The sequence below is a fragment of the Lipotes vexillifer genome, unplaced genomic scaffold (genome assembly GCF_000442215.2).
Source record: "Lipotes vexillifer unplaced genomic scaffold, Lipotes_vexillifer_v1.1 scaffold509, whole genome shotgun sequence".
In the NCBI taxonomy this organism is placed as follows: domain Eukaryota; kingdom Metazoa; phylum Chordata; class Mammalia; order Artiodactyla; family Lipotidae; genus Lipotes; species Lipotes vexillifer.
The window spans coordinates 710,352-731,867 of NW_006772054.1; the positions used below are offsets into that span (position 1 = coordinate 710,352).

Consider the following 21,516-nt stretch of genomic DNA (forward strand, 5'->3'; position numbering starts at 1 on the left):
ACTCTTTCAGAGAAGAGAGACTGCTGTGTTCCAGCATTTGACAATCATAACCCCGTGTGTGGACAAGGACTCATAGATGATCCTAACGAAAATGTGCAAGAAATCAGGCATGATACTTGAGCAGTCACAAAGCCGTTTTCCCCAGAATGAAGAAGAAACAGCAAACACAAGCTGGTGGCTGAAAGGCTTTTTTCATGTGTTGTTGTTTGAGTTTTAATGAAAGACTGGACTCAGTAAATTAGCCTTAAGGACCCATGATCTCTCCAGCCCCAGCCTGTGTCAGGTCACACCTACATTCAGAGTGGTTTCCTCTCTGTCTGTTAAGTTCTTCCCTTCTAGTCCTTTCAGGCCCTCACACTCAGTGAATTATCTCAGCTCCCAAGTGAATGATCCCTGACTCCAGCTCATATTCTTAAGATGGTCTGATCATTAAGGTCTTTATTTTGACCTAACATTTTATTATTCTCAAGTTTTGCCACCTTCACCTCTATAATATGTCGTTCCTAACCGTTTTGGTTGACTTCTACTCTTGGCCTGCTTCAGAGACCGTCAGATGGATTCAATTACCCCAGGCTCTCCCATGCTCACATCGCTTCCTAAATCCCTTGAAAGTAGAAAGTCCTTGCCACACTTTCTACTATTCACCCTTGGCATGTCATGGTCAAATCTAGATATTTGGAGACAATGCCATTTGGGATCTGAAGATGGACACCTGGAGGACGTCACTTCCCACATGGCTGCAATCCAAAGCATTCATTTACCATAATGATTTAGTTTTTGCTTTTTAGTAGCCCATCCTACTATTCGCTCCTGAAGTCACTCTTATGCTCTTTTCTTATTTTAGATAATAGATTCTTTCTCAGTCCAGGCATTAAGTCACCATTTCTTTCTCTCCACTTAGAGAATGAGAGGTCTTGATATTCCAATCAATGACATGGAAGAACGTGCTAAAATTCTCAAGAATTTTATTTGGTTTTCTTTTGACCTCAATATTCAACCCGTCCTTCGCTCTAAGATGGTATTTGGACACTTTAAGATGATGTTTCCCAACAGGGAATACAAAGTCTTCACAGGCATAGTCCTAGTTGGCTGCCTCTCTCGCTGGTTGCCAGTCAGATGCCCTGCACCCTTTCTTTAAGCCCATCTCCAGGCAAAGCTCTGGAATTGATCTGCTGGACACTGCCGCTATCACTCTGTGTATCTTTGGTCACTTTTCTCATAAAGCTTCAGTTTAATCCTTCTAAAATGGGTACCTTGTGAGGACTGTCATGATGATTAAAGAACTGGTGTGTGTAAGGAAAACATTTAGCAAAGAGATGGGCACACAACTAAGTGATCAGTATTCACAAGTTTTGTCGTTACTCTCTCCACCTTTCAGAATCACAGTACAGCTTGGAGCTTGCCTCAGTCTTGGATAATATCTGCTTCACATCAGCAGTGGCCAAGCTGCTGTGAATACTGACACTTCCATTTGCACAACCTTCCTCCCCTGCTTCTCCTCTTTCCTTAGAGTCAAGATATATTCCAAGGTTCACCTACTGCACACAGGAATCCATTCCTCCTCCTAACAACTTTGTTTACAAGTCAATCGAACTAGCTAAAAGCTGATCTATGGCATACTTTAAAGCTAAAAGTTAGGAAGAACTGCCATAAAATTCATTTCCGGTACTGTTAAGCATCAGTGGGGAGCCCTATCACCCTGTGGACTGAACATTGGTCTTCCTCACAGGAAGTAGGCCAGCACAGGCTGGGGGCTGGGAGCTGTGGTAGCTGCACCACTAAAACAATTCTTGCACCTCCATTATCCTTCCAAGTGCTTCCTGGAACTGACCACGTGGCACCTCACCTCACCTCAAAATGCCATTTCTTCCTCCCTCTTGCCCACGCCTGCCTTAAAAAGCAGGTGAATCAGATATACACACTACTGTACATAAAATAGGTAACTAATAAACACCTACTGTATAGCACAGGGAACTCTTCTCAATACTCTGTAATGACCTACATGGGAAAAGAATCTAAAAAAGAGTGGACATATATATATGTATAACTGATTCACTTTGCTGCACAGCAGAAACCAACCCAACATTGTAAATCAACTCTACTCCAACAAAAATTAATTAAAAAAAAAACAGGTAAGTCGGGTTTTATTTGAGGGAGTGGTTGTTGTACTTATAAATTTTTCATATGTTTTTATAAAATATTATATATTAAAACAAATAAAAAGAAAATCACTATAATTATTAGTAGTTATTGCTTCTGGTGGATTTATCATAAGAAATTATTAAAGCTATATGTTAGAGACTTCTCCTGAGTGAACAATTATAGTTCCCAAGATATGATTAAGCCACTTTATCAATATGAGATGTAAATATTAGACAGTATTTAACCATAAAATAAAGTAGTTCTTAATTTTTCAAAAGTGGTCAGCTATATCAATCTATCAAGGAATAGATCAGCGTGTGTCATGAAAAAAATCTCACTACCTACCCATCCACGTATTTGTTTATTAAACATGTATCGTATCTCCACTAAGAGCAGAGTACAGCTAAAGGGGAGTCTCAGAGCAGTCTACACAGTGGAAGAGGTGTATATGTGTGCAAAACCTACAAAGGACAAAAGAGAGTGGGGCACAAGGAAAGAAACAAGTAAAGAGCAAGGAGGAAAGTAGCTGGCCTCAAGTTCTAAATTGAATCCCTAGGGCGGTAGCAGAAAGGGGCCTCATTAATATTCTGTCTCAGCAGTTTGGTTAAGAGATGAGAGTCTGGGGACAAAAGATGATCACTGAGACTTGACCTCTATGGACACATGGCCAAGGGGCCCCTAGTCAAATCTTCTGTGGACAGAGGGAAAGTTACATCCAATTCTAGAGTTCTCTCATGCCTACTGGGATCCAGACTCCCATCCCAAACCCTTACTGACACTTGTGTAGATACCTAGTTCCAAATACATTTTTGATTCTCTGATTTTTTTCCAAGTTGGTTGCATTCACATCTGCGATATTCCCTCCACTGACCGCCAGCAGCCTCCTGTTCATCCTGAGACTCAGCTCAGGGGTCCTCTTCCCTAGCCTTGCCTTTCCCCTCCCCTTCACCCCACCTTCAAGGGCTTCTCCCTCCTCCTTCATATCACCCCATGCTCCTTCTCTCTATACATCAACCATGATTATCTGTGTACTGGGGAATGATATTCAAAATATGGCGCAAGCCTGGTGCGGCCCAGGCCGTACCCCATCAGAACACAAGCTGGCTACTCTTGCATCAGTGCAGAGTGACCACATGTCAGCCTGCTGAGAGGTGATGTTCACCCACCAGGCATTTAACCCCTTAAAAATAAGGGCTGTGTTCTATTCACCAGTACATCACCAGAGCCCGGCACATGGGAGATGTTTAGTAAGTATTTGTGGATTGAATCACTAGAAGGTTACTTGGAAAAGGCAAGGTGATAAGGAGCTTGTGATGGGGAGTAAGGCACTGCTCCAAGTCACCTTCGCTAATTGTCCTTACGTATAATCCCACACCCCACACCCTCCGTGGGGTTTTGTATAGCTGCGTGATAGTCAAACTAAGCCAAATGTAAAAGAAAATGATATTCTGGGCTTCCAAAAGTTAATCATAAAGGCCCCCATAGGATTTAGGTTTAGGTAACTAACTAAACATATGTAAATTCCAGTTGGTTATGAAATCCTTACCTTCAGGCACAGCCTCCCAGAGCCCAGCCTTTGTAAACCCATCTTCCTATGTTTCACTCATACAAATTCTTGCTACTTTTAAAAAATTTAACCAGTCCCACAGATGATATTTTTAAATGGCTGTTGAATTATGATATGTTCCTCTTGTATTGTTGGGGGTTAATTAAAAGAACTTAGTCTTATTTTAAGAATACAGAATTGATGAAAATTTCTCTTGGCACATCAAAATTAAACAGAGGTTACAAGGTCTTCTAGCAAAAGCACACATCAGCCTCACTCTCAAGGCATCAATTATGCTGTGTGGACTCATTACCATCCAGCTCTCAGTTCAAAGGCAATTCTAAGGAGAGTGCTATCATAAATGTAGACTCTAAAGGTTGTTCTTGGTGCCATATGGGCTCCTATATCAACATGGTTTTGTTTTATATTCCAGACTAGAGATTCATAAATAGGAACTGATGCTAAATGCAGTGTTGTGGGGTTTTGGTTTTTTGTTTTGGGGGTTTTTTTTCAGTCTTGTAGGATGTGCATGTAGTTTGTAACAGGTCTAAAAAAGAAAAAGACATTTCCAGAAGCACCATCCTATAGCAATAAAATATTGTTTTAATCAAAAGCTTCGTTGTGCTACAAGAAAAGAAAGTACACAAAACCATTCAGTGTGAAGGTCTGAGGGTGAAGTTCTTCAGTTCTGTTGACGGAGGAAATGATTTTGCAGTTACAGAAAAAATTAAGGGAAAGACAGTCCTAGTGGGGAAAAAAAAAAAGCAAAGCTATGGATTTTGTAGTGAAGCAGACATTTTTTCATGACTGGTTGTCAGAAGGAAGGATTTAAAGTCACGTTATAGGGTAAAGCACTGGAAAAACCCAGAGAAAAATAATTCTATATCAACTTGTAGACAAAGAAGAGGGTTAGACACTCACAGCCTGGTGTTACCATGACTCTCCAGGAAGCTCATGGGCAAAGACACTGCCTGGTTCTAGCTTGCAACTACAGGATACACATATGTCCAGTACTGTAGGGCTGCTACTGCCTCTTACAAAGTGACCATTATTTAGTTGATTAATTAATTAACCAAAAGGAAGGTTTTGGAGAACTCAGACATGGGCATGAAAAATTTATTTGCTTTAGAAGAGCTGACAGGGGATATTATATCTTATTTACCTAATACGTATAGGAACAAAGTAATGAACTCCCTTAACTGTTCTTTCTTTGTAAGACATTACTAATATCCTACATTTTATCATGGTACACATATTACCAGGTTGTCTATATTTCTATATTAAAACTAAAACTCAGACATACTATTCCTATGAAATGATCAGGGGTAGGTAATATAACCTAAAATTGAAGGAAAGCTAATACAGTACTTACTATTTCAATTATGTACATGTTAACAATTACAGATACCTTTGATGTTATAACACAGTATATGAATCTTGAAGATCAAACCGTTTTAAAGATCAGTGCAAATGTATTACTTTAAAATTTACCTTATCGCTAAACTTTGTTCATTGCTGTATAACTCAAGAGTTATTGCAAATAAATAAATAAATTTTTTATAATCTGCACTTTAATAAGTCACACAAGATGGCTGAGCAATCAGCCTCTGTGCAATCAACATGGACACAATAAACCTAGTTCTATGAACAATGTCTACCCAGAGTAATGCTTAATGAAATTTGGTTATTAGCAATTTACATCAGAAAAGAAAACATGCACTGGTTTACTTTATTGATTTTTCTTGATCTCTAATGGCTTAGAAGTCTGTTAAATATCCTAAATTTTACATGATACAAATGCATTATAATTACAGCTGTCAGGCCTCTCTTGGCCATTTATTATTTTCATTCATTAAAACAGTTTCTATCATGATGATATCCTGTGGGGTTAGAAATCTAATGGGAAAAAAAAAATCTTGAAAAAGTAAAGTTTGCAAAGTCAACCTCATAAGAACAATACATTAAGAATGAAAAGTCAAACCTAGTTAGAGAAAATAGACCTGGAAGGTAAACCGGGGAGGCAGTGGCCCTTTTGGCAGTGTTACCCATACCTCACACTAGCTTCCTCTCATCTTGCTTTTATATCCCCCATTGCATCACCATAGTTATCTAGACACCACACCAAAGCAGGCTGACAGCCATGTGTGGGTTGCCTAACTACAGTAACCTGAGATTTGGCCATTTGGTAGGCAATTTTCCCCTTATGAAGGAAGGTCTACTAATGATTTGTATCATCATCATTATTATTAATACCTCAGAGGCAACCCCACCCAGAAATGCTGAGAACTGTTGGAATAGGAGGACATGGGTGGTGCCAATGTGTACCTTTAAATACCTGTCATCACAGCACAGGTTCCCCTCTTTGAAGGCAGCTCTGAAGTGTTTTCAGCCTGTTCATTCTCTCTCTTGCCCACCAGAGGCTGGTACTTACTCTATATTTAACTTCTGTTCACTCATCTGGAAGATTCTGGCCAGCACTATGGCTGACGACGAGCTGTCTGCCTTGGTGGCGGATAATGGGTCAAGGATGTGCCAAGCAGGCTTTGGCAGTGACGACGCCCCCCGAGCTGTGTTCTCCATGGTAGGGCATCCCCGGCACCACGGGGTCATGGTAGGCTTGGGCCAGATGGACTGCGACATGGGGGATGAGGCCCAGAGCAAGAGAGGCATCATGACCCTGAAGTACCCCATTGAGCACAGAGTGGTCACCAACTGGGACGATATGGAGAAGATCTGGCACCATGCTTTCTACAACGAGCTCCGCTTGGCACTGGATGAGCATCCCATCCCCCTCACCAAGGCATCCCTCAGCCCCAAGATCAACCAGGAGAAGACTCAGATCATGTTCAAGGTTTTCAACACACCTGCCATGGATGTGGCTATCCAGGCTGTGCTGTCCCTCTATGCCTCGGGCTGGACCCCAGGCATCATGACGGATTCTGGAGATGGGGTCAATCACACTGTGCCCACCTACGAAGGCTATGCCCTGCCCCATGCCTTTCTTCGTCAGGATCTGGCCGGCAGAGACCTCCTGAAGATCCTAACAGAACGGGGCTACAACCTCACCACCACAGCTGGGCGGGGGATTGTTCACGATGTCACAGAGAAGCTGTGCTACGTGGCCCTGGACTTTGAGCAAGAAATGGTCAGTGCTGCTTCATCCTCCTCACTGGAGAGAAGCTACGAGCTTCCTGATGGGCAGGTGATCACCACTACGAATGAACGCTTTCAATGCCCTGAAGCCATTTTCCAGCCTTCCTTTCTGGGCACTGAGTCCAGTGGGATCCACGAGACAACGTTCAACTCTGTCATGAAGTGCGATGTGGATATTCGCAAGGATCTGTATGCCAACACCGTGCGCTCTGGAGGCAGCTCTATGTACCCTGGCACTGTTGACTGGATGCAGAAAGAAATTGTAGCCCTGGCACCCAGCACCGTGAAAACCAAGATCATAGCTTCCCCCCGGAGCAGAAGTAGTCCGTTTGGATTGGGGGCTCCATTCTGGCCAGCCTGTCCACGTTCCAGCAGATGTGGATCAGTAAGCAGGAGTATGATAAGGCTGGTCCTCCCATCATCCACAGGAAATGTTTCTGAACGGGATTCCATGCCAATGCGCTTACACTGTCCCCAACTTCTAGGTCATAGCAATGGTTCTGCTTTTATCCACTTGCAATTGAGTCAAGGTAAATCTTCCACTCTCGCTAGTGGGTAAATCACTCTCGCTAGTGGGTAAACCACTCTCGCTAGTGGGTAAACTCCACTAGAGTGGAGATGAGCAAACTCATCTCCATCCAAGTACTGTGGGCTCCCCACCAGCTAACCATATCTTGACTTCTATCAATTTAAGGAGGATTCTGAAATCCTATTCTATTTTCTTTACCTTTAGGGTTCAAAGAAATGTAGACTTGCTTAAATGAAAATAAGTGATAAGGAGTAAAATGAGAAATGTCCTTTCAGAATTTTCAAGCTTTAAATACTAGTTCTTGCTTAAAATATTTAACCATAGCAGGCTGTACCACCCTGTAAAAAATGTATATGTATTTAGCAAACATGTCTTATTAGTTAGAATTTTGGTTTTGTTTTACTTCTTTGTATAGAGATAATGAACTATATGGATGAAGAAAATCCGTATTTACATAAGCACTAAGGAAATAGAATATTTTATCTTAAAATATACTGATAAATCTGGCTATCTGAGCAGCTAATGTGAATTTCTTAATTCCCCAACAGTCACCACTTTAGTGACTCCTTATTTTGTTCTCCTTATTAAATTAGGATAATGAAACAGCAGCGTTCGATTAATATTGTTTATAAATCAACTATTTTCAGCTCAGAATGGAGTTCTGCTGGTCAAACACATATTTTAATGTCTAACTTATCAAACTTCATTATACTTGTAAAACAGCAAAACTACTACAGCTAAGGCCTAACTTTTAAAATAGAAAGAGAGAGAAAGATACTGTAATATTAAATTAATTAATGTCAGTATGCTGCAGCTTGACACGGATAATTTTATTTCTATTGCTTAGCATAATAATGCATGTCTTGAATAATTTCTATAGCCCATGATTTTGGATATTTCTCTTAACAAGGATTTCACTGTGGGAAAACATAGCTGCAGCATCTCTGAAAATTATAAATTCTAGTATCAGTATAGTATTTCCAATTTTATTATTGGAAAGATTTTAGAATAATTCTGTTTTATTATGTCCAGTAACTAGCAACACCTCTTAATGTGAAGTGTCTCTAAGATATCAACATCTTAGAAAACATCAGTGTGTCTTCCTATGTTCTCTAAAATTTTTTAATGAATCCAATGGTGATTTTCAACCAATTTTAAGTACTAGCACATTTATTTCAGTCTATTCTGTGGCTTTCATTATCTGAATATCAGAGATATTTGTATTTTTCAGGGGTCTTTTCCTGAAATTTTAGAATATTTGGAGGGGGGTTGCTTATTAAGGCATTATCACATTCTCAGGAAAACAGGAATTTCTTCTCTTTTCCTTTTAGTTAGGAAGCTTATATTTGTGTTTTAAATCTCTAAATTGGAGTCTTTAGGCATTTTTTGCCTAAAAATTTTCAAAGAATTTGATTGTTTCTTATTTTCTTTTATATGACAACACTATTTTTAACCAAAATTCACCTTCAAAGGCACTTTATTTTATGACTTAGAGTTTTCTTTCTTCTTTAATTAATTTTAAATAAACTAAAATTAATTCATACCTGCATTTCCTATAATTTCTCCTCAGTTCTTCCAAATAAATGTAGAATGATCCAGAGAGAATCAACTTTTTATATGTGTAACCTATTTATCCGTATGTTATAATTTTATACCTGATACGTTTGACCATGTAAACATTAATAGGAAATTTTTAAAAAAGAAAGAGAGCTAGTAGATAAGGTTATACATTCCTTGTAATCTCAGTTAAGTTAGGTCTTAGTGGATGAACTGGTCTTCAGGTCATTAGTAGGCAGAGATAATAGCAATAATAATAATAGCTTGAATATATATGCTGTTAACAATTCCCGTTTGCAGAGTAGTTCTCACAAACACTCTGACCTACATTGTCAATTACCAGAAAAAAAAACGTATCTCCCCACCCACAGAAAATTTCTGGGACAGGTAAGGTGAACCTCCAAGAGAGAGAACTATTGAGCCCTGGATCATTAGCTGAAAATATGAATTCCATAATGCAAACAAATTTAAACCTAGGGTCTTTGGATATTCTCCTATTCATCAACACTGACTGAATGATGGATGAATTTAATGAGGAAACATTCTATCTTGCAATTTTAAATTTTAGAATCAATGCCATCTTTTTTTTTCTTTTTTTTTTTTTACATCTTTATTGGAGTATAATTGCTTTACAATGGTGTGTTAGTTTCTGCTTTATAACAAAGTGAATCAGGTATACATATACATATGTTCCCATATCTCTTCCCTCTTGCATCTCCCTCCTTCCCACCCTCCCTATCCCACCCCTCCAGGCGGTCACAAAGCACCGAGCTGATCTCCCTGTGCTATGCGGCTGCTTCCCACTAGCTGTCTACCTTACGTTTGGTAGTGTATATATGTCCATGCCTCTCTCTCACTTTGTCACAGCTTACCCTTCCCCCTCCCCATATCCTCAAGTCCATTCTCTAGTAGGTCTGTGTCTTTATTCCTGTCTTACCCCTGGGTTCTTCATTACATTTTTTTTTCTTAAATTCCATATATATGTGTTAGCATACGGTATTTGTCTTTCTCTTTCTGACTTACTTCACTCTGTATGACTGGCTTGTTATTCACCAGTGGTTCACCAGATGGCACAGCACTGAGATAGCCTTTACAGATGAATTTCACACCGTTGTAAGTGATTCCCACCCTCCCTTGATGAACTTTTCCAAGGAAAAGTGATGAGTTCCTCCTTTGTGCTCCCACTGTATCATTTGCATGCATATAGCATCATCGCACCTATAACATGTGTCCACACTCTCCCACCCTCACCCATCAATCAGTGTCTGGAGGACAGAGACAGGGATAGTATTCGTCCACCTTTGAACTAACCAAGATTTTCCTAATGTCAGACACAGATGATTAACTCAGTAAACGTGGTTTGAATGAATAAATGAGTGAATTCATGGAGTCTGGTATACATCATGAATGTCACAGTTTTGCATTATCTATTTCTTACCACTCTATTCTCAGCTCCTGTCTGCTAGTATCTGTCACTTTTGCTGTGTTGTCCTTCCTCTAAGGCATATTTTTTCTTTTTCCTTTCTTCATCTCTTCTCTTTTCCATTCACTTCTCCTATGCCTCTCAGCCTACAGAGCTGGATTTTTAAAGTTTTTGCTTGTCAATAAAATTTCCCATTATTCTGATTTATCAAAGGATCAATCAACCTCATCTTTTGGAGTGTGAGCTAGTTATGAAGCTACTGAAATTTTAGCCTAAAAAAAGAAAGAGAGAGAATAAGAACAAAGAGGGAGGGAGGGAGGGAGAGAGAAAGAGAGAAGACAGAGAGAGAGAGAAAGGAAGGAAGGAAGGAAAGGAGGGAGAGAGAGAAAGAGAAAGAAAGAAAGAAAGAAAGAAAGAAAAGAAAGAAAGAAAGAAAGAAAGAAAGAAAGAAAGAAAGAAAGAAAGAAAGGAAGAAAGGAAGGAAGGAAGAAAAGAAAGGCTTTTCAGTGAGTACAATAGCATATTCAGCTCTTCTAACTTATTCACATTCTTGCTGGTATTTTTCTCTTTTTTTCGAAACTCCAAATTGCTCTAGAGTTGAGTTTCAGGCATCTGACTCCCTAATAACTCAGACATTATAATATATTGAAAAGTCTACTTTTCCGGTAACTATTCACAGCTTCCTTTCAGAATTTACAAAAGATTCTGTTCAAAAATTGTTTTTTGAAGTTAGAAATGAAGCATGCGGTTTGGCCAACACTGCTTCCAGATGTTGATAAGTATAGTTGGAATGTCTTTAGGGATATATATGTACATATCAGTAGAGAGTCTGCTCATTAAAATTAACTGATACTTTAAGACTTCCTTTTTAAATATGAAGGACCTGTCTGAACTATAGCTGTCATTTTTTTTAAAACAAATACGATAAGTAATAAAAAGTATAGAGGCTCCTTGAGCTGCCTGCCTTGTTTTTCATCTCATTCCAAATCTGCTGTTCTAACAATATTAAAATTTTAGACTCAGTTAAATCTAGTCAACAGATGTGCCAGTGTGATATGATGACAGACATTTTATCTAGACACCACCCTAACACTACTTGAAAAATGGAGAATCTTATTTAATTGGCTATTTGACAACAGGTAAGTCAAGAGTCAAGTTGTTCTCTCTGGGATTGGGAATGAGGCCTTTGTAACCATATACATGCCATATGACACAGCATCTGGTGAAGAAGGGAGAAGATATGATACAAAGACACAGCAAAGAGGAGTTAAATTCGCACTCATATCCCCTTCATGGGGGTGTTGCAGTAAGAGAGGTTTTTCCTAGCTATTTTATAGGTTGGGGGTGAACAGAGAAAGCCAGACACCAACATGATATTTTAACTTTATGTCTCCTGAATATTCTCGATGACCCACTCAGAACATCCCCGAATATTACCCCCTATTCTTTTAATTGAGAAATAGTAGCTACTCAACATTGTTTACTTTTTTCCATACCTGGATCATGAGGGGAAAGCTGGCCTCAACAGTGAAGATAAAGCTATGTTTACCAGTAACAATGCTGGGATCTTCTAGGGCAATCCACAGTGTTTATAGTTCAAAAACAGGAAAGCTTCCACAGAAATATAAACATTTTATAAATCTTCACTTACCCGAGTAATATAGCTTATTATATGTGAAAACTACAATTTATGGATAATGAGTTAGTAAAATGCCAGAAGAAATCATAAATATACCCCTATTTATTATAAAAAACGGTATTAATTTAATGATGAGAATCAAGACATTACATCCTTGGCTACATAGTCAGTTTTATCAAAATGGAAGAAATTATTTGCAGCAAAATAAACACAAAATATACAATTTTTAAATTTTGATGGTCTCAGAGAAACAAAAGTTGAAACAGAAAAAAAGAAACTATATCAATTTTAAAAAGAGATGGTAAAAGTAACAAGAACATTCTTTCCCTTTACCTAGTCTCAGAACTACTTTATTAATGTTTGACACTAGGTATGGCACTTAATGATTTGACTAATCAGCCAAAATTACAAATAATAAAAAATAAAATTATCAAATCTCTATGGTAGTAGGAAATACAAATCAACAAAGCTTTGTAACCAGTTGAGATATTAGGGAGAAGGAGGAAAGGGAGAGGAGGAGTTTAGAGCATAAATGATGCCCATCACAATATTCAAGCCATCACTGGGCTTCCCTGGTGGCGCAGTGGTTAAGAATCTGCCTGCCGATGCAGGGGACACGGGTTCGAGCCCTGGTCCAGGAAGATCCCACATGCCGCGGAGCAACTAAGCCCGTGTGCCATGACTGCTGAAGCCCGCGCGCCTAGATCCCGTGCTCCACAACAAGAGAAGCCATCGCAATGAGAAGCCCGTGCACCACAACGAAGAGTAGCCCCGACTCGCCGCAACTAGAGAAAGCCCGCGTGAAGCGACAAGGACCCAACGCAGCCAAAAATAAATAAATTTATTTTTAAAAAATTCAAACCATCACCAATTTGAGTAGCCATGACTTCCATATTTGAGTCACCATGGCCAATAATTATAGCCAGTCTGCTTGACTGCTCTTCCAACATTGGCCCCGCAAAGGGACTCTAATCATCCACAAAGTCAAGAAGGCAGGATGGGTATGTAAGACAGTGATTGTCTCATTCGGTTTTTTCTTGACTTTTAGCTCACCAGCAACTGAGCACTCTTTTAATTTAGCAAGAATTCCCATTTGTGGGAACATTAGTTGGAGGCAAGGCCCAGGCTCATACTCATTCACTAGCAGCTAGAGCTTAGACTTAGTCTATCAGATGCTCCAATCTGAAATTTTGACACTTGCAATCTGAGAAAGTGACCTGAATATGCAAGAACTGTCGAGAAATTATTCACAGCCTCAGCGACACAGGGAGGCCATCAATGGCTACCATGGCATGGTCCCATGGTAGAATCCTAACCAGACTATTGCTTGGGCATGACTTTAACTAATTTTCTAGACTCTCCAATTAGTTTCTGTCCATTTTTGTGTGGAATCTGTGAGTTACTCATCATCCTTCCAAAAATTTCTTTTCTGGTTTAAACTATCTAAAGTCAATTTCTGTTGCTTAAAATCAAGTATGCTGACTGAAACATATTTTGATACCAGAGAATGAAATTGCAAGTAATAGACCCTTAAAGAAATGGGCAAATCTAGGATTGGTCATCAGGCCCAATTCAGGGTGAAGGCAGTAAAATTCCCTCCAGTATTCAGGAAAGAGAATCTTGTGGCTCATGGCAGACATGAGAAACAGTTCATTAAAGTATCTCCTGGGATCACTTAAAATGAAGTGCTTTTTGAGGGCAAGGCTGTGGAGAATCAACCTTTCACTGTCATGGAACAATATAAAGGATGTGAGTAATTCTGTGTAGAGGGGTGGATGGCCTCTTCTATTGGGTCTGGCCAGTTTAAAAGAGAGAATAACAAAGGCAAATCACTACATATACCTTAAAGCACAGACTGAGCTGAAAGAAATTTTATCTATTAGAGACATAAGGCTAAAGTACCTAAAAAACAAACTCCACTGATTGAATTCACAGATTCACTAGGATGTTCGTGTTAAACGTAGAGCAGGGCTTCCCTGGTGGCGCAGTGGTTGAGAGTCCGCCTGCTGATGCAGGGGACGCGGGTTCGTGCCCCGGTCCGGGAAGATCCCACATGCCACGGAGCAGCTGGGCCTGTGAGCCATGGCTGCTGAGCCTGCGCGTCCGGAGCCTGTGCTCCGCAACGGAAGAGGCCACAACAGTGAGAGGCCCGCGTACCGCAAAAAAAAAAATGGAGAGCAATGGTGGAAAACGATGGGATCCAAGAATTGGAGTAGAGCTATTTAGGAGGATTTGAGAACTAGGAGACTCCAAACATCCAGCCACACCCCCTTGTAGCCAAAGCAACACCTTTTCCTCATCTGATGAGGCCTTTACCATTTGGTTGCACAAATATGAATGAAATAGTCTTAGATGTTGGAGGTATTTGGAAAGGAAAAGTTAATTTTATCAGGTAGGGTCCTTGCAGGTAACATATAGAATAGCCAAAGGGTTTTAACTGAAAAGAATTTAATTTAAAACTATTTACAAAGGTCTAGGCAGGATTAAGGAACAAATAAGGAATGAGGGGGCATTCCGTGCTAATGGCAGGAAGTCATTATCATCACTAAGCCCAAAGGAGCAAGAAAAGGGAGCCGTGTGACCAGAACCCAGTGAGAGCTGTCCAGGAAGAGGGCCACCCAATGGGAGCTGTGGTTATAGAGAAACACAGTCCCATCCAGAACCCTGGCAAAAGAAGAGAGAGGAAGGGAAAATAAAAACTCTGAACTACCTTCCCTTTCACTGCCCAAGATCCTCTGTTTCCCATTGACCTAAACCAGTAAGAAGCCAGAGGGCAGGTGACATAGTCCCAGCGGTCAGCCGGCAAATGCACCGAGCCAGACAGAGAAGACAAAGAACCAATGGGAAGGAGCAAACACATAATGACCAGCACACCCATTCTTCTCATGCCCCTCCACAGTCACCTCTACGATTTCTAGACCCAGAGTCAGATCCCAACATGACTGAGGGTACTCACTTCTGAAGTCAAATTCTGGAGGAAAGGGCTTACCTGCAAAAAAGGAAATGTAGGATTTTGCTAATCTCTTTAGACAAAAATCTTGGAAATCTGTGTACAAAGAGTGTTCTGCTCTTTGTAAAGAGAAAAACCTGATAAAAAGCGTGCTCTACCAAAGAAAGAAAAGCATAGTTTTACATCAGACTGAAGTTATACTTAGGAGTTTTCTCAGTGAGTGTGTTGCATTTAATGTGATAGCTATAATAATTGACAGTGGTTCCAATTGTGTGCTGCCGTAATTGGTGGAAACTTGGACTAAGTGCTGGGCCCTATTAGATGAAGTTGAGATGCTGGAAATTCCATACTATAATACTGAGAGAGGAATCAAAAGATTTTGCAAGATAGGAATAACAGATTCGTTTGATCATATACTCCTCTCCCACACTCCCTAATTATGTTCTCCTAGCAAGCCTGGAGTATATGCCTTTCACCAAGACCTGGGGAAATACATTGGAATGGAACCTACAACATTACTAAATGATTTTTATTTGGCGTGCTGTTCGGTGGGGCACGTTTCCCAGGTTTTTAGATGAGGACCCACACCAAAGAAAGAATGACTATAACTTGAGGGTGATGTGCTTCACATGGATTCACTACGCAGATGGAACAGAATTTCAGTTGAAAGTGAACATTTGCTTAGAACTTTTAAAGCATCAACCACTCACATCAGTGAAGTATGTTCTCTTTGAAAATACAGTGTGAGAAATTTTTGACATTTGAAATTTTTATTTCCAGCCCCAGCAATATTAAGGCTTACAGCTTTAGAAAGGAAACACATGCTTTCAAATGTGATGAAATATCAGGCCATTCCAGGGAATATGCTTAGGTAACTTAATATGGTTCTAACAAGTCTTAAGGGAATAGATAACCCGAACGATTCACCCTATCCCCCCACAAAAAACCTGCAGCATTTCCACTAATTCTTTAATTCTTTTAATACTGACCCATTATACATTGCCAAAACTAATATAATGAGAGATAATATATTTAGCTATACTTGATTTATTTCAGGCAATAAAGAAAAAATGGTAAAAAGAAGCAACTCTTATGCAGAATCATTCTAGAAAGACTAGTAAGACTCCCATAAAAAAAATCCAAATCCAATAAAACTAAGAAAGAATTCAACTCTCATCACTAGGCTCTAATTTAAATGACAAAACAGATAGAGCACTTCAAATTGAAAGGAAAAATTAAGTCTAAGGAAATTATATAAAGTAGGTTGACACTACATAAAACTCTGGAGTTTTCAATAAAAGTACCCAAGCCAGGTCAAGATTATCATTTTAATTCTCTAAGTGCAGACAGTTTCAAAAATGAGTGCTCCTGGACTGATGATGAAACTTCCCGCTTCTTATACTTGCTAAGTGATTTGAATAAATCTCATCACAATACTTTCTCAGAAATCTCAGACAGGGACACATTTTGTCTCTCAGTTCTGAGTCAACATACACAGCTGTTCAGTCTACCAAGACATTCCATGTCCTGGGCTGGAATAAAATGAGAGATAGAAAAGAGAATAATGAAATTGACTTCTGGTGGCTGCTCTGCTCTCTTACATGGCGTACCTACAGAAGTGCTCGGACTTCTCCACCTAGCTGGCATTGACTTACTAAGAGCTTCTTAGGATTTCAGTAAACCCACGGTAATACAAAACACATTTCAGAGAAGTAAGAAGACCTGTTTCTGAAGCCTTTCAGTTTGCTCCAAATCACAATGCAAGTTGTAAACAACTGAGCAGCTCCCTCTAATTATGTGTGCCATGTATGTTTCTAGAATTTAATGACTTCTTTTTCACAAGTGCTCCTATCCCTTTTAGAATGACCGCATGTTACTAAAACACCTAGGGTTAGCTCTTAGTTTCAAAACCAGAATGCTACTAGAAGAGACCAAGTGAATGCAATGGTAGCCTGCAAACGGGTGTAAATCCAAAGAAGCTGTACAGGGTTGTTAGAAAAAGACTGAACACTTTCAAAAAGGTATCACTCAGTTACTAGATCAGAGATTAACTGTGGTTAAGAAGTCATGTTGGAACCAATCCTTCCCCACGCCTTGAGGAAATGAAGGAACCCACCGTGGCTGCCTGTCTAGCCAGCAGTAGCGACTCCCTCAAAGGGTCTGTGATAAGTCAGAGGACAGGACTGATGTGTGCTGTGACATGAGGGGGACACACTGAGCATCTGTGAGCTTATGTCCGTAAGCTTCTTCACAAATTCGACTTGACTATTCGTTTATAGAACCTACTTCTTGAATGAAAAACAAATTTTGATTTATCAATTCTTTTTTAATCGCTTTGTATTTTCCAACCAGCTAATGTGGTAAAGGGTTGTGGATGGAGGGAAAAAGGAGGGCGAATGGGAGAAAATGAACATAGCTGTTGCTTCTTTCCTCTTGCCACACTGTTCCCAGAATATCTGCACTTCCAAAACGTGGATCTGATGGAGAGCATTGCCTGCTGAGTGGACTGTCCATTTCCTACCTTCTTTTCCCAACTCTGTTCTCTCGTGTCAGACACCCCCTCCCACCTCAAATATCACCTTCAGTCTGTCATCACATCCTCACAACTGCCACCAATTCCAAAGCAACCACTCACTCCCATAACCAGCATCATCATTTACTATCTTTTCCAGTCCCTCCTTTTGAAGATGAGGAATTACTTGGTAAGTAGTTGGTGAATTACAAAGTCCTACCTACTGGACTACCCACAGAAACCTATTTGGCTTTAGCATAAGAGTCTGAATTCCAATATCACTTAAATAACCAAAATCTTTCCTAGGCTTAAGCCAGCTTTCTGATTGTGTTGAAACACTGGTTCTTCACTGTACTTACAGATGGAACTGCTGAGATTTGGGTGTGTAGCATGTATGACAACTGTCACGTTATGAAGGGGGTCATGGTATTTCAAAAGAACTTTAAGCTCATCATAAGAAATGCAATTTGTAAAACTGCTTCTGTTTTACAGCAGATCAAAAGGGTTATGCATATTCTCTGGCACACAGCAGTTGAGCAGTTGTTGAACACCTAATGATTATGGTGGGACATAGTAAAAGATACACAGGCTGTTTACTGTTTAACTGTTACAGTACCTGTGCTAAAGGTAACTGAGCCCCTGGCTGGGTGTATAATGGGAGCAATGACCCAGCTGTGAAGAAGCTAGCCCCACATAGGCTGCCTCTGCTTCTCCCTAGCGTTGTCAATCCCCAGTGTCACCAAGCTCCTAAGCTCCACTTTGTTATTTCATGTCCCCAGATCCTAGGGTTGAAAAGTAGTAATTTGCACAGAGAGGCACACTCACACCATAAAGGAATTTCATTCTAAAACCCTTATGGCCACAGCATGCCTCTCTCAGTAAAAGTATGTCGGATTCTTCCCTGCAGGTGAGCATGCCCTGGGAAAATTAATTATCACTGTTGCCTCCCACACTCTGGCTTCAAAGGGGCCTTTTCCCCTTTACCACCTTGGCCCAAACACAGTCATTTAACTCCCCTTGCAAGTCTGCAGCACAGCTACAGCACACGTGAAATGCTTGGTAAAGGCTTAGGTCAAGACTTGGGGGGGGCAAGAAGTGACTCAACACAGAGCTGCACACAGTTAACTAATCAGGTTTCCCAATCAAGGCAATTTCCTCAGAAGGCAACAGCTGGCCTGTCATCCCGGGTCCCCTGCACAGCTGCCTGTCTGCCTGGCTCACTGGTACATCTGTTACATAGGTGTTCTCTTTTCCCCTAAAACACTGCAGAGCACACTGGGACTTCTCAAAATCCCAATCCAAGTATATGAAGCCGTGGTGTGTGTTAGTGGGAACTGGGAAATGATGTGAGTTAGTCAGAAAGAAGGAAAAGCATCCCAAAGGCAGTGGGTTGAGGCTATGAATTGAAGGAGGCAACAGGTGATTAGGATCGATTGGGAGGGGGGTATATTCATTTCCTGTTGCTTCTGTAACAAATTACCACAATTCAGTGACTTAAACCAGCACAAGTTTATTATGATCTGACAGTTCTGGAGGTCGGGAATCTAAACTGATTGGCAGGGCTGGGCTCCTTCCAGAGGCTCTATGGGAGAATCCACTTCCTGGCCTTTCCCAGCTTCTAGAGGCCACATGCATTCCTCGGTTCACGGCCTCTGCTACCTTCAAAGCCTGCATCACATCACTCTGACCTCTGCTTCTCATCCTCTGCCTCTCCTGCTTCCCTCTTTTTTTTATACCAGGATGATCCACATAATAACTATAAATGGAGTATAACCTTTAAAAATGGTGAATAACTATATTGTACACCTGTAACTTATATGATTTCGTACATCAACTGTCCTTCAATTTAAAATAATAATAAGTGGATGATCCACGATAATCCGCATCTCCACATCCTTAACTTAATCACATCTGAAAAATTCTTCTGCCATGTAAGGTAGTATATTCACGTGTTTGGGGGGCTAGGACATGGATATTTTGCAGGGGAGGGTGGCAGGGGGCAGTATTCTGTCTACAACAGGATGTTGTGCTTTCATTTGGAATCTCACGGATAAGCTTCAGACGCAGTGAGAACTGTGTACAGACAGAAACACAAGCCTGACGGGCAGGACACATTATTAGTCCTACCTTCAGCCCCTTCAAGGAAAGGTAGTGCGTGGACTTTTGGGTCAGCGCCTTGTGCTTCAGAAGCCGCCGCCGCCCGACCAAAACACAAAGATTGTTCTTCTCTTTTTAGTCTCACAAGAAAGTTTTTGGAAAGTTCGGTAATTGATTGAGTGAAGGACAATTAAAGGAGAAGGAGGAATGGGCCGCAAAAGCCCCCCAGGCCAGGTGGCACTTCGGACGGAGAGCCTTGGGGCATGGTTGCGTCAGATGGCGGGAGAGGAGGAGAGAGTATCACAGCCTTTGCCTCTGCTTTCGTTTAAAGCCGAAACAATAAATTATCTACTAGACATTTCTGGGTAGACTGACTTCCCCAGATAACCACACACCCTCTCCCTCTTTTCTCTTCTGCTCCCGTGGTGTCATTTTCAGAGGTGCTCAGAATGACTTGCAAAGCCCATGACAAAAAAAGGAGGTGTAGTGGAGGGAAACATGCCCTTCCCAGCTCTCCAGGAGCTTGACTTGGTCCACAGTTCCATCCTGAGTCCAGACAGTTCCAGTGACCTGCCAGGAGTGCTGGGCACGGACCCAGCTCCCACCGACCCCAGCAGAACCACAGCACTGCTGGGTCCTGGGAAGCAGAGCTGGTCCCCAGTGGAGTATCCTCCTGTAGCTTCTGGAGCACTTGCTTCTTGTCGCAGGGAATAGGCTGCAGGGCTCCTAAGCAGGAAGCTGGCAAGGCTTTGGGCACAGTTTGGTTTCTAGTTTTGAAATATGTAGACATGGTATGTGCACATCTCCAGTTGTACTCCTGTCCTGAGTGCTTTAAGTGTTAGGACTTTTTTCTCCTCGTCATCACTAAATCCATCGCTAGAAGTATGTTAATGGACCAGATTGGTGGACGGTAGCTGTCTCCTCCAAGCTACAGGCACAGACCTAGCCAGGGAGGCATAAAGAACAGGAGAACTGAGCAGAGAGGACTCTGCTAGAGAATAAACATCTTTCAAATAAATTACGGTGCCTTCAGTCCTAGAAATGTAAAATATAGTTTCTCTGCATATCAATTTAATGAATTCTATCTGAAGGCAAGAGATAACAGATTCGGAGTTCCAGTCACATCCTTTATGGTAAAGAAAATTGGATTTACATTAACAGAATGTCCATAAAACTCTTTAAATCCAATACTCTTTCACGTCACATGGTCTTCATCTCATAAATGATGTGGTGTTCTGGTCCTTTTGGAAGCTATTTCAGGAAAAGTGTGTCTGATAAAGTCCTGGGAGGCCAGCAGCCGGGCTGCCTTGGGAGCATTCATCTGCCACTGTCTCCAATCCCTGCAATTTCTGTGCCTTGAGGTCCATCCTGCAATAGGGAGGCTGACCAACCACGATCCATTGGCCCAAGCCATTCTTTCTGACACTTCCAGTATAGATTTTCAGTTAGGAAAAAGTGCTGTACAGATATAATAAAAATGTCTTTCTAGGGAAAAACTCCAAGAAGGGGAAATAAGAATAGCAAAGCCGATCAGAAAGATCATCTTAGCAGGAAATCCTCAACCCTTCAGCCAAGAAAATAAATGAGCACAGGTGACAGAGGAGAGGGAAGGGAAGCAAACAGGGCAATCACCCTCCACAGAGCTGGATGCAGACTCAGACAGCAGCTGTGGCCAGGGCACCAGGGTCTCACTTCCCCTGCTCAGCCACCCTGGGGACACAGGACACACCTCTCTCCCCTTCCTCCTCTTCTGTGGACCTGATGCTCAACTCTTATCTCCTGTTTTCTCTCCATCTCTCCAGCTTCATCCCCCATTTACAATGCAAACACTTCGACATCTCTGCCAAATGTCTAAATAATGCACAGGGCATAACACAGGAACAAAGAAATAAAGAGAAAGCCAAAGTCGCTAGCTTTTTTAAAAAAAAAAAAAAAAAAAAATCACTCTCTGCGTACAGGAAACAGTTT

The 21,516-nt window shown here is 41.0% G+C and overlaps 1 pseudogene; it reads left to right on the plus strand.

Moving 5' to 3' along the window:
* Positions 1-6,167: 6,167 nt before the first annotated feature.
* On the plus strand, positions 6,168-7,282 carry LOC103070145 (beta-actin-like protein 2 pseudogene; annotated as a pseudogene).
* Positions 7,283-21,516: the final 14,234 nt, after the last annotated feature.